General features: G+C 44.8%; 1 protein-coding gene and 1 long non-coding RNA gene across 2 annotated transcripts in view; both read right to left on the bottom strand.

Moving 5' to 3' along the window:
- Positions 1-12,500, bottom strand: part of LOC135100811 (neurotrimin-like) — a 158,788-nt gene that overhangs the window by 83,874 nt on the left and 62,414 nt on the right. The gene's annotated exons all lie outside the window — the stretch shown is intronic.
- LOC135100348 (uncharacterized) lies at positions 1,771-3,365 on the bottom strand. Its single transcript, XR_010268624.1, has 2 exons — positions 2,206-3,365; positions 1,771-2,059 (listed from the first exon to the last, which is right to left on the bottom strand). It is a non-coding gene; the product is annotated as an uncharacterized LOC135100348 (long non-coding RNA).

Here is a 12,500-nt window from a genome sequence, read left to right as displayed (position 1 = left end):
ATTATTTTCCAATCACCACCAAACACAACCAAAACCCTCCTCCTCCTCCTCCTCCTCCTCCTCCTCCTCCTACCTCCTCCTCCTCTCTCCTCGCCGCGGGCCATTCGCTTCGCCCTGCCAGTGTTTGGAGTTTATTTTTCTGTCGCATTTTCTGCCTCCCCGGATTTTTCCAGTTAGTTTATCCAGCTTCTTCACTCGTTCCCGCGGTGCTTACTTTTCCTCCCTCCTTCCCTGCCTGCCTGCCTGCCTGCCTACCTCCCACCTTTATCGCTGGTATTTGGAATCGCGTCGTTTAGCTTGAAATCATCTATCCTCGTCCCTCACCCTGACTCTTGAAAAATATGAAGCCAAAACTGATTTCGCCTCGTTTCCGTCAGGTCTTTAGAGCACCGATAAGAGGCTGTGTGTTTCCTCGCCTCCCTTCTCCTCCTCCTCCTCCTCCTCCTCCTCCTCCTCCCTCCTCCTTGTGTTGCACTGAGTTACCTCCACTGCATGAACCCACATTTCACCGGGAGACGCACGGCAGGTGTGAATCAGCAGCGGCACGTATGTAGGTTAGCTTGCTCCCCAGGTTAGCTTGCCTGCGTCGTGCCTGGCATTGCTTCGTTGCTTTGTATGTCACGTCATTGATTATCTACCTGTCTGTACTTATTATCTCTCTCTCTCTCTCTCTCTCTCTCTCTCTCTCTCTCTCTCTCTCTCTCTCTCTCTCTCTCTCATCTCTCCTCTCTCTCTCTCTCTCTCTCTCTCTCTCTCTCTCTCATTTTATGCAGTCTAGAGTTTTTTTTTTTTAATCAATACCTCCTCCATCTACATTTGTCTTTTGTCTTGGTTTTGTTTCTGGAAAATGAAGTCGTGATGTTAAGGCGACTACAATATTTTTAGTTCCTTTCTGAGTATGTCTTAACCTCGTTTGAATATTTTGCATCTAATAAAAATTTTGCCACTTTTTCTCTCTCTTTCCCTCCTGCTCTCCTTCCTCATCACATTCCCCTTCTTTCGCCTTCTCTTTATCGCCCTCCTGCCTTGCCTTCTCTTCTTCCTCATATATTTCCTCATTTTCTTTTGCCTTCCGCCCGGTCATTCCTCGTTTAATCGCACATTTTTCTTTTCTTTCTTTGCACTGTAATCTCTTCAGCAAAAGCAGCAGTCTGGACATGCCACCTTTATTGTAAATTTATAGGCTGTAAAAACCGTCTAATTCTCTCTGTGCACATTTTTTTCGCCCACGTTACGTTTCGTTTGTCATTTTCATCCTCGCTTTATACTTCTCCGCAGCGCATCAATTCTTCTTTCCCAGCCGTAATAATTATAGTATAGTCGTGTCTGGTTACCACTGCGCTTGAAGAACAAAACACAGGGAGAAAGACAAGAGCCGCCTTGGTGCCACATACTACAAGAGGCGTAGCTCCGCGGGGGACTCTCCTTGCCAGCCTCATCTTGCCGCCCTGTTAGTCAATGTTCTAGTACCTGGTTGCCCTTTTCCTTACCTTTCCTCCACGTATTCCGTGTTTGATAAGTACGTGAGGGTCTTGTATCGCCTGGCCTCGCTGTATTCTCTGTTCTAAGTTGCTAGTTTTTTTTCTTTTTTTTTTCTTTTCAAGCCTCTTACTGTGATATGCAACAATTCACAGTACCAGAAGTAATGTATAAAATCTTTATTAGCATTTACAAGAAAGAAAGGGCTTAAAAGATTTTTTTTTTTTCAATTTCTAGGCAGTATGATGTGTGGGGGTGGCTTTATAAACAATAAAAGATGTATCAGAGTGGTTAGTGATGAAGGGAAGATGTGGCAAATAGCAGTGAAAGGTGAGGGTTTTATGTAACTGCGTTTTCTTTAGCTATCGGTTCGATATCCTGTCGGCCCTTGTTATCCCCACACCTGTACGTACTGTTATTATCGTCCCACTCCTGAGATAAAAGGGGTGATGGAGGAGCCCTGGGAGCGAGCTGAAGGCAAGGTGCAGGCAATATCTCTCGGGTGTCCTTCCTGCGACGTGGTAATAGATTTAACCCGCGCCACAAGCTTTTCCCCGACCTGCTTCACCGCCGCGGAGGACTGGAAAATAAGATCAAGATGAATAACAACATGATAACGCGTCGTGAATATCCTTCCATGAAATACAAGTTCATTCCTTTAAGAGAACATTATGCGTCGTGTTCCACATAATATGAATTTATGTAATGGAATATAAATGCGCTCACATGTCTATGATTCGTCGGCCAAAAATGATGGACGCCCACACCTGCTGTCTACTGTGAGGCGAGGATGGGAAAAGGCTGGACTGTGTTGTGCGGGGAGAGGGACAGAAGGGAGGAAGGAAGCGGTCGTGGGAGGACGAGGAAGGGTGGAAGCGTTGGTGGAGGTGGTGGTGGCGTGTGAGGTGAGACACTCGCTTAACAGATGACTCTCTTGCGTGGGTCCTCAGAATCTCGTGGTGCACAAGAAACAGCTCGTCTGTACCTCAGCACCGCCGGTGTGTTGTCCATCATCGCCCTTCGCGCCGCAGACGTGAAGGAGAAACAACAAAAGTTTATTTTTTTATCAGATATAAAAATTCCTCGTGTTCCATCCCCGAGAAAGTAAAGGCCAGAGAACCCCAATGACTCGTTGTTGTATTTCACGTTTCCCTCAAAGTGGGCTGCGATCCCAGACATTGTTTGTTGAATGATACATGACAGTAGGCGCAGAGAACAAGGTGGAAACGATGGAATATTGGCGCGAGGCGAGGCACAGAGGATGGGGGGATGGTGTTACAAGAAGGCTGGCTATACCCAATCCTGAGGGTTGGGAGGCGGGCGCGTGGACCCTTGTGGAGAGGTCGATAGCGTGTCACTCGCGAGATGGGAAGCGGCAGGTGCTCTGAAGAAGTGATTTGCCTTCGATCAGTTTGTATTCTGTAGGTTTGTATTGTAAAACGAACCCAGACGCATATATCTCGTTATACATTGTATTTTCTTTTTCATATAGTCACCAAAGCGCTTGGAATGTGTGAATATTTGAAGGATACTTCTGTTAATTGAGCACCAGCAACGTTTATGGTTTTTTTCAGGTCATTGTAATGTTTCTGGCAAGCATGAGTCATCCAGCCATACGTCCCTCTCTACACTGGCCAGGCCAAAGTTTTGACTCGAGATAAAGAGTTTCGCAGTAGCGAAGTGAGGCGCAGAGGTGGTGCTCTGCCCTCACAGTTATGAACACCTGAACACAGCGTCATGTCGTGCAGCAACAAGTGACTCACTTGTCCACACACAGCTGCCACATTCCCTTCACGTTACTCGATTACAGTTCCGAGAAAAGCATTTTTCCAACTATTAATTTAGTTTGAAATATTGAGGAGAACTCAACTTCACCTGCAAATGACTTGTTTATTTCATCTCTCATATATATATATATATATATATATATATATATATATATATATATATATATATATATATATATATATATATATATATATATATATATATATATATATATATATATATATATATATATATATATATATAAACTTTGAGTAATTTAATTGTTCAGAAGCAACAATTTATGTCGTATTATTACTCTCTCTCTCTCTCTCTCTCTCTCTCTCTCTCTCTCTCTCTCTCTCTCTCTCTCTCTCTCTCTCTCTCTCTCTCTCTCTCTCTCTCTCTCTCTCTCTCTCTCTCTCTCTCTTTCTTTGGTGGAAGTAAATGAAGTGTTTGGAGAGCTTACCTCTTCCTGCACACTTTCATTAACCTGTAATTATTATCATGTACTCGTACATGTAACTGGTTATTATAAACGAGAGGTGCACTGTTACGCTGACGTTTGTTTGTTTGCTTCACCAATTGAAGCAAAACTTTTCATGTGTCTGATGCTTCTCGTCAAGTGGACATTCTAGGAAGTACTCGTAACGTGATTGTCAACTCAAAAGATCAATACTTACAAGTGTTGTCAGTGTACCGCTCCACGCTCACCTGGAGAGAAAGAGAAAATCACTGGTTAGTCACCACTGTGAAGGTTTTCTTAAGACTAGAGGAATAACATGATTTGTATTGCAGCATTACAACTCAATCACACCCGTGACCAGTGTTTTTAATCCAGTAAATTCAGTAACACGATACACAAGAAAAGAAAAAATGTTCGGAATGAGACCAACATTTCCTCCATGCTCCAGTCCCTTCCTCCGTGCCTGGCCGTCCCCTGGGAGGCCGCGGTAAACTTTGTGGAGACTCTTTTTGTGTCCTCCATCCATTCTTTGATCAACAAATCGTGTTTTCCACTTAAGCTAGAGAGGATGACATGAATTCAGGACGAGCAAAGACGCGTAAAGACAAATAAAGATGGCGCTTGAAGAGGACAAACGAGGAACCACCAAGACTCCTGCCACTGAAAGTTTCTGGTTTTGTAAACTCTTATATCAAGGTTACGTTGGTGGAGGTACGTGGTTAATGATACGAGAGAACACCACAAGTCAGTGTTATAAGTGGGAAATACCTGTTCTGACATCGTTTCCTTACTTCCCGGAATCTTTTTTTAGGGTATTCTGATAAAGAAGTATAACTCACTGAGAAATACTTGACTCAACGTTATGTTCTCAGTTCCCGGATTTTTCTTTGAGGGTGTTCTGAATAATCGTACAATCTAAGTATACGTGCTAATATTTCACCGGTTAATGCTCGGGGGAAACATTACGAGAGTGGCTGCCTTCCATTCCTACCTGTGCTACCTTTGCCTCACCTGGGGCAGACGCACCGCCAGCCACTTAAAACATGCCAGAGCTCGCACAGGACGCTTCCATACCATGACTTCCAAATTATTTCCAGCAGGGGACTTCCAGGGCTCGACTACAATTTCACCCCCACATATGGGCAAGTGAGTGTGCGCTTCCCTTCCCCTCGCCATCACCCCCACACATCATCACTCCCCCATCACCAGGGAAGGCACGAAACAGGTCATTTGTCATCAGTCCTTCATCCTTAATTAATTTCACTTCCCTCAGCCGATAATTTGGTGACGATGACTTTCCGCGGAGAGTGACACTCGTGGCTGACAGCTCTAAAGGGGCGGGGAAGAGCAGCCTGCGAGTGAGTGAAGGAAGGAAGGAAGGAGGAAGAGAGAAGGGAGGGACATTAGCAGGGTAGAACACGGGATGGCGCTCTAGAAGTCCACTTAAATATTCACACGCGACATACGAGTACATAAACACACACACACACACACACACACACACACACACACACACACACACACACACACACACACACACTGCTACCGGAAGTTCCTTTATTTTTTGTAGGTGTGTGTGTGTGTGTGTGTGTGTGTGTGTGTGTGTGTGTGTGTGTGTGTGTGTGTGTGTGTGTGTATCTGTGTTTTGTGTGTGTGTGTGCTCGCGTGAATATATATGAGTACGAGTACATGCATGCAAAGCTCCGTATATTTTTTGTCATTCTCTCTCTCTCTCTCTCTCTCTCTCTCTCTCTCTCTCTCTCTCTCTCTCTCTCTCTCTCTCTCTCTCTCTCTCTCTCTCTCTCTCTCTCTCTCTCTCTTTGTCAGTGGAATCGGTGGGTGAGTGAATCAGTGAGTCACATATGTAGACAGACAACCTCAGATTCTACTCCTGCCTCTGTCACGGCTTGTTTATCTACCTGCTTCCCTGCCTGCTCTCTCTCTCTCTCTCTCTCTCTCTCTCTCTCTCTCTCTCTCTCTCTCTCTCTCTCTCTCTCTCTCTCTCTCTCTCTCTCTCTCTCTCTCTCTCTGGCGACACACACACACACACACACACACACACACACACACACACACACCATATCCTTATTGTCATCACATGATAGTTTCCTCTTTATTACACTTTTTTTTTTTCTACCTCAGCACAAACATTTCCTGCTTCACCTCCCACCAGCCCCAGACTACAGGCCCGCTCTTCCCCGTGGTCATTACAGTCGTAACCCCGAGGTCGTTACGTCAGCCGCTCCTTCACCGTGGCCACAGAAGCGAGTTATCTCTTTGGCCACAATAGGAAGCTCTTCTTTAACTTGGCCATTACAGTGAATTTGCCCTCACTGCGGCCTATTCAACGGTGTGCCTCCCTCCCCCACCCTGGCCCACATCAGCAAGCCTTCCCTCACTCCTGCAACAATGCTAAAATGGTTTCTATGTCCCATGTCTCTCTCTCTCTCTCTTTCTCTCTCTCTCTCTCTCTCTCTCTCTCTCTCTCTCTCTCTCTCTCTCTCTCTCTCTCTCTCTCTCTCTCTCTCTCTCTCTCTCTCTCTGGTTTGGATGGAAGACTTTTCTTTTCCCCTCACGAATGAGCTTCAAGAGTCTGCTGTAAGATATGCCAACACCTGTCACCTCTTCAGAACCAAGCCGTGACTGCACCCCTCCAGCTGGTCAGTCACTCAGGTGCGTCAGAGTTGCGTCCATCTGAACCGAGTGTTGTACGACCTTACATTGTCTTCCTTACGCGTTAAGGTTCTCGGTAGTTGGTCTCGCCCGTCGATGCCTCGCGTGGCTGTCTGACACTCGGTGACGTGAATGAATGGTGATTGATTTGGAAACATAAACAGCTGCCTTAGAGAGAGTACGTGTGTGTGTGTGTGTGTGTGTGTGTGTGTGTGTGTGTGTGTTTGAGTGTGTGCGTCTATTGTCTTGTCTGTGTCTGTCTGTGTGTCTGTCTGTCTATCTGTCTGACTGTCTGTTTATCTATCTATCTATCAGCATGTCTGTTTTCCTGTCTGCTTGCTTGTCTCTCGATCTGTCTGTCTGTCTGTCCGTTTGTATTTTAGTGGGTAAAACCGCTCATAGCTACTGTACGCTTCTTCTTTCTTTCTTTTTTTTTTCTTTTTTTTTAGAAAGTGTACGTATATATGTCGATGCTGATGGGCTTGTATATGGGCGCCGTGACTAGAACGAAAAGCTGATACAAAACGCGGTATACATATGTACACTCGGGGATATACGCTCCGTTTTTCACCCACACTTGCCGCCGCGAGAGTATCTGTAATATTGATGAAGAGCCGCGGAGGGAGGCGGGTGACCTGTATTGCGAGGCGCCACTGTAGTAAAGCTGTAGTATATATGTAGTATCAGGGCTAGTGATTAGGCTTAACTTCATACAGCGCCTTCAGTATTCACCAGAACCACCAATGCCACCACCACTCCAACCAACATCACCACCATCACCACTGTCTCTCTTTCTCTCTCTCTCCACATCATCCCTTCCGCTGCCGTCATCAAACAGCTTCAAAACGCCACGGAAATACTCAGTCTCCACCACCTTCCCGCACGCCTGCATTCAAGGGGACGTCATTTATCTGGATGTCTAATTTCAAGAGCGTCCACTGTGATCCCACGAGTATCGCCCCGCCACGCCTCTCCCGCCACGCCTGGCTTGCCTTGCCTCCAGCTGTGCCGCACTGTGCTGTGGGGGAGCGCAACTATACCTGTGCACACAAATCCATTTAACATTTTCAGTTTAATTAAGTCTCGCGAGCTTACCCGTGAAGTGCGGTGAGTGAACCCTCGTGCCGCGATGCAAAAGTATATTAGCTGCACTCATTGCCGCTTCAATCCCTGCACTGAGCGAAGGACAAACAAGCACTAAATTCTTGATGTCGTCTCGGGAAGTTGATGGCAAGACACGAAGATCAGTCCCCAAGCTCTCCCTCGCGACCAGACGCTGCCTTGTTTGAGTTCTGGATGTTCTCAGAAGTACTGACGAACTGCTTTGCTTCTGTCTCCACGCTTTCTTGTCCGCCAACGCTAAGGACACGCGCGGATTAACGTTCTCTCTCTCTCTCTCTCTCTCTCTCTCTCTCTCTCTCTCTCTCTCTCTCTCTCTCTCTCTCTCTCTCTCCCTATTTACATGTTTCCTACACATTCTGAATTAAGGAAATACACATTTATCCTGGACGCCACCGCCTGTGCCAGCATCGCTTGCATCGAATAAGGTGTTCGTCTTAAATATTGGTAATCTGTCCAATAATAACATGGCGCTTCGCGTGGACGCCTCCGGGACGAGTCCGCCTCTCTGCTGACTCCCGGGACATTTTTACATTTTACGACTGGAGTTATTGCGTGCACTTTCAGCTTTTTCAATTTAACTTTTCGCTAATATTGTTCATGTTACATTCCGCCGAGCAAAGTTGAGAGTGACATGGTGGCGATAAAGAAACTGTATTTCTTTTTCCTCACCCTCTCTTCTGTTCTTTCTCTCTTTCGTAGCAACCTAAGTCACCCCAGAAGTTTGTAATTACGAAATGTGCGGCTGCGTGCTTGAGCTTGACTTCCTATGTGCTGCGGCTTCCCGTGTCTGCGAGGCGGCAGCGTGATGCATGGCGGGCCGCCAACCGACACTCAGCTATCAGCGGTGAGGGGCGGTGAAGGCTGCACCGTCACCTGCCAGTCTTTCCATCAGCTCAAGGCTTCAGCTCCCGCGTAACCTTGTCAGTATAAACACTAGAGTCTACACTTTACCATCTTCCTCGCTTCCTGCCTGCCTTTCTTCACTTCCCGCCGCCAGAGACAAATGACGAGGCGCCGCCGTCTTGAGGTAACTTTCCCGCAGTAGCGATCGCAGCAGAAGGCTTCTCCTCCGCGCCAAATATTGACACACAACGCTATCACTTTCAATATGCGCTTTACTGTCAAGCCTCAACATAAATTTAAAGTTACGTTGTAAAATATACATGAAGCGTGAAAGCTTATACTCTTTTGCCCGTAACGTTGGAGAAGAAACCTCATATTTTCGCCTCTCGGTCATCAGCAAGTCAGAAGCCCCTGTTTATCACGATCAGGAGGGTGCCCGGGGAGGGGAGGTGTGCCACGTGGGTTATTATGTGGCAGCCGAGCGTGGCACAGAGAGGATGAGAGCCGTGGAGAGGCCGCGCTTCCTTGGCGGAGGAAATAATTCACCCCCAAAATTACGTCGCCCTCGGAAGAGTCACTTCGTATGTGTACCATCTCGTCAATCTATTTTTATCCCTTCGAGAACAAAATTCCATAACTTGGGCCTTTCTTCATTCCCCGTTATACGTCTAAAATATAACCTGTTTTCCCTTTTACACTTCCCCTCTTCTCTCCTCTCCCCATCCAAGAACTTGCGCTTTGTCAGATTAGGTAGGGGTTAGTTTTTTTTTCTCTTTTTTTTTTTTTTACTTTTTCATCTGCCCAACCAAGAACTTGCTCTTTGTTCAGTGTTTGCTTGAGTATCGCAAGAGGAGGACCCGCGGCTCAGGTAACGAGTGATGCAGATTCCGCGGTAACTTGGCAAAGCAGCGCCCTTGACTGCCTAAATTGGAAGAGACGAAGTTGGTGCAGAAGTTAGCGGGTGCGCATTAGTCTTTGTTAGCGGGAGTGGTGGCGGCGCGAAGCTAAACTGACTCCTTGGTGAATAACGACTTGATCACTACGGCTCCTCATTCACACACACACACACACACACACACACACTCTCTCTCTCTCTCTCTCTCTCTCTCTCTCTCTCTCTCTCTCTCTCTCTCTCTCTCTCTCTCCTCTCTCTCTCTCTATTTATCTTTCTCTATTATCTTGTCTGAATTTGCCCTGACTAATCGTCTATGTTTGACTGCCTGCTTTCTCTCTCTCTCTCTCTCTCTCTCTCCTCCTCTCTCTCTCTCTCTCTCTCTCTCTCTCTCTCTCTCTCTCTCTCTCTCTCTCTCATCTGACAAGCAAGAGACACTGATACTCTCACAACTGAAAAAAGAAAAAAAAGCTACCAATCTGTTTTACTTCCCTATTTTCCTTCTATTATTTGTTTTTTTTTATTGCAGTTTTATCACACAAATCCTCTCAACACATGAACCCAGTGTAGGAGGAACTCAGCCCGCCGTCACGTGTCCACTCACTCAGCTAACCCACCGTCCCGAGGCAGAGCACGAGGAGCGAAGCGGACCGTGCCAGGAGCTCAACTCAGATCACAGTTCAATAGACGCCTGGCTTATGTATTTCTTTTCCCCGCCAGCTTTTGGGAATACTGCAAGGGAACGATAAGAAAAGTTCTCACGTCGACAGAGAGAGAGAGAGAGAGAGAGAGAGAGAGAGAGAGAGAGAGAGAGAGAGAGAGAGAGAGAGAGAGAGAGAGAGAGAGAGAGAGAGAGTCAGACTAAAGACAGACAGAGAGGGATACAAAAAGAGAGACATAAAGGCAAATAAAGAAAAAAACAAATAGCCCAGACAGACAGGGCAGAGACAGAGATACAGGCAGACCGTTAGAGGCAGAAATGGACTGGCAGACGGAGATAGAGACAGACACACATATTGAACCACCACTTCAGATATAGGTGTTCCTGAAGGTCGCCCTGACACATTCCCTCCTCCCCCGCGTCACCTTGCAGCTTGTCCCCTTCACCCTGTCCCTTCCCTCCCCGCAGCCCCACTGTCCCAGCAGCAAGCCTTCTTCACCTCCTCTTCAGCACACTGACCTCAGCACCACGGATTGGATGAAGGAGTGGACGTTAGATTGGATGAACGAATGGACAGGTAAACAGCAAATGCAATATGTAGTGAAATGTTAAATACTAAGTAGGAAGAGGAAATAGGTGGATATGTTCCTCACGGGGACTGACACGTGAAAGTCTGACGGCTTCTTGCAGCTTTCCTTGTTTTCTTATGTTCTTACGGTTCTAGTATTGTTGCTTTACCTTTTTGCCTTCTTAAGAGACTAGTGAGTTAATCTTCCGTTTTCTTCTTTGTTGCATAAAGCATGAGTAAATCCATCTTTCCCTTTCTTTTCTCTGTGGTATATGTATATTTGTTTTCACTTTCCTTCTCTGTAAAAGATTCTCCTAAATATATCTTCCATTTCTTTCCCCGTAGTATAAATCAATCAGTTTTCATTTGTTTTCCTTGACATAAGTCTGCATTATTTTTCTTTATAACCTAAGAAAATCTGTCTTCCCCTTTCTTCTCAGTGATATTGATATGAATGAATCTGTCTTCTTCTTTTTCTGCTTTCATCCCCTGTGATATAAATAAATAAATCTTTTTTTCCTCTGCGACGTAAATAAATCTGCCTTTTCTTTTTCTCAGTGTCAAAAGTAAATCTTTCTTTTCTCTGTGGCATAAATAAATATGCCTTTCTTTTTTCCTTCGTGCTATAAATAAATGTCTTCTTCTTTCCTTCTCTTTGAAACGTGTAACTCTGCTTTCCTCTTTCATTTACTATTGTTGACAGGTTTTATATTCCTCGTGGCTTCAAGTTTGCGATTTGCTCTGCCTTTCCTCCTTGTCATTGTGTGTTCTCTCACTATTATTGACAAATCTCATATTCCTCATGGCTTTAATATTACGATCGTCAGCAAGGTTGATATTACTGTGTGCATTTCTCTGTGATATGTTTAAAGTTTCTATCCACTTCATACTGCTTGAGGTCCACTGCAACTGCCATTGATATATTTTTTTTGTAATATTAGATGTTTTTTAATATTCTATAGCATTCTGATTGTTTAATATTATACCACCACTCCTTGTCTGAAAGATCAGATGCATGAAAATATGATTAAGTCCGCAGGTATGTGCTGTAATCTTTCACCTGCGGGCATTCTGTGGAGCCACGCGTATAATTTCCTAAAAATGAATAAATAAGATTATCGTCAGTTTTTAGATCATTATGGTGCGTTGCGTTTCTTTTGCCTTTGATGCGTTGCGTGTTTGGGATGAAAACATTAAACATCGGATTAAATATGAAGGTTCGTGAATGGAGCGTCTCTGGTCGAGGTGCGGGGAGGTGTGCGTGGTGCCCTTCATCCGTCAGTGTGTCCTGCATCAAGGGCGTCGAAGAAAATGTAGTTTTATTTATTTATACAAATCCATCTTGTGAAGCTAATGGTCTTGACGTCTTATTCAGAGTTCTTTATCAACAAAACTACGCACGGCAATGTAATTATAGTAACATTTCTTGAAAAACCAGTGTTCTTAAAGATATTTTCAAGCTATATTAGGAGAACAACTACGTAAATCATACCTTAAATTCATACTTTTTTTTAGTAAATTTGCTGTTGTGACGAAGAATTCAAAGAACATTTTTCTTCGTTATCTTTTTGGAACATTTCCCTAGTCCACTATGGAATGAAAACATCCATAGTTTATAATGAGTAATCCACAACAGTGTTTTTGTCTCCGATCTGTGACTAGGAGCTTTTACTCGTACTTGCGCTGCACTTCTCGCTGGAAAATATAAACTGTCACTTACACACTGCCAGATTGTACCGCACCTGTAGCAGAACCTGGGTTGTGATAAGTAATGAACTCAGTATTTGCTTCGAAAAAAAAGTTGTCAAATCCATTTTCATTATTACCAGAACAGCAAATGGGAAACAAAATAATCCTGGAAATCATAAAACAAAACAAAAACTAAACAAAATAAATAAAGAAAGGTAATCTGAAAAATAGTAAAAAGGACAAATTCCAGATATACTCGTAATAATTAAATTTCCTAGTATGATAAAGTATTTTTCATTTGATACGACCCATGATCCAGTGAATTCCTGTAATTCTTTTACCA

This window comes from Scylla paramamosain, chromosome 5, assembly GCF_035594125.1.
Source record: "Scylla paramamosain isolate STU-SP2022 chromosome 5, ASM3559412v1, whole genome shotgun sequence".
Taxonomy (NCBI): Eukaryota; Metazoa; Arthropoda; class Malacostraca; order Decapoda; family Portunidae; genus Scylla; species Scylla paramamosain.
The sequence above is the reverse complement of the archived record's forward strand: the minus strand, read 5'-3'. Positions and strand labels throughout refer to the sequence as shown.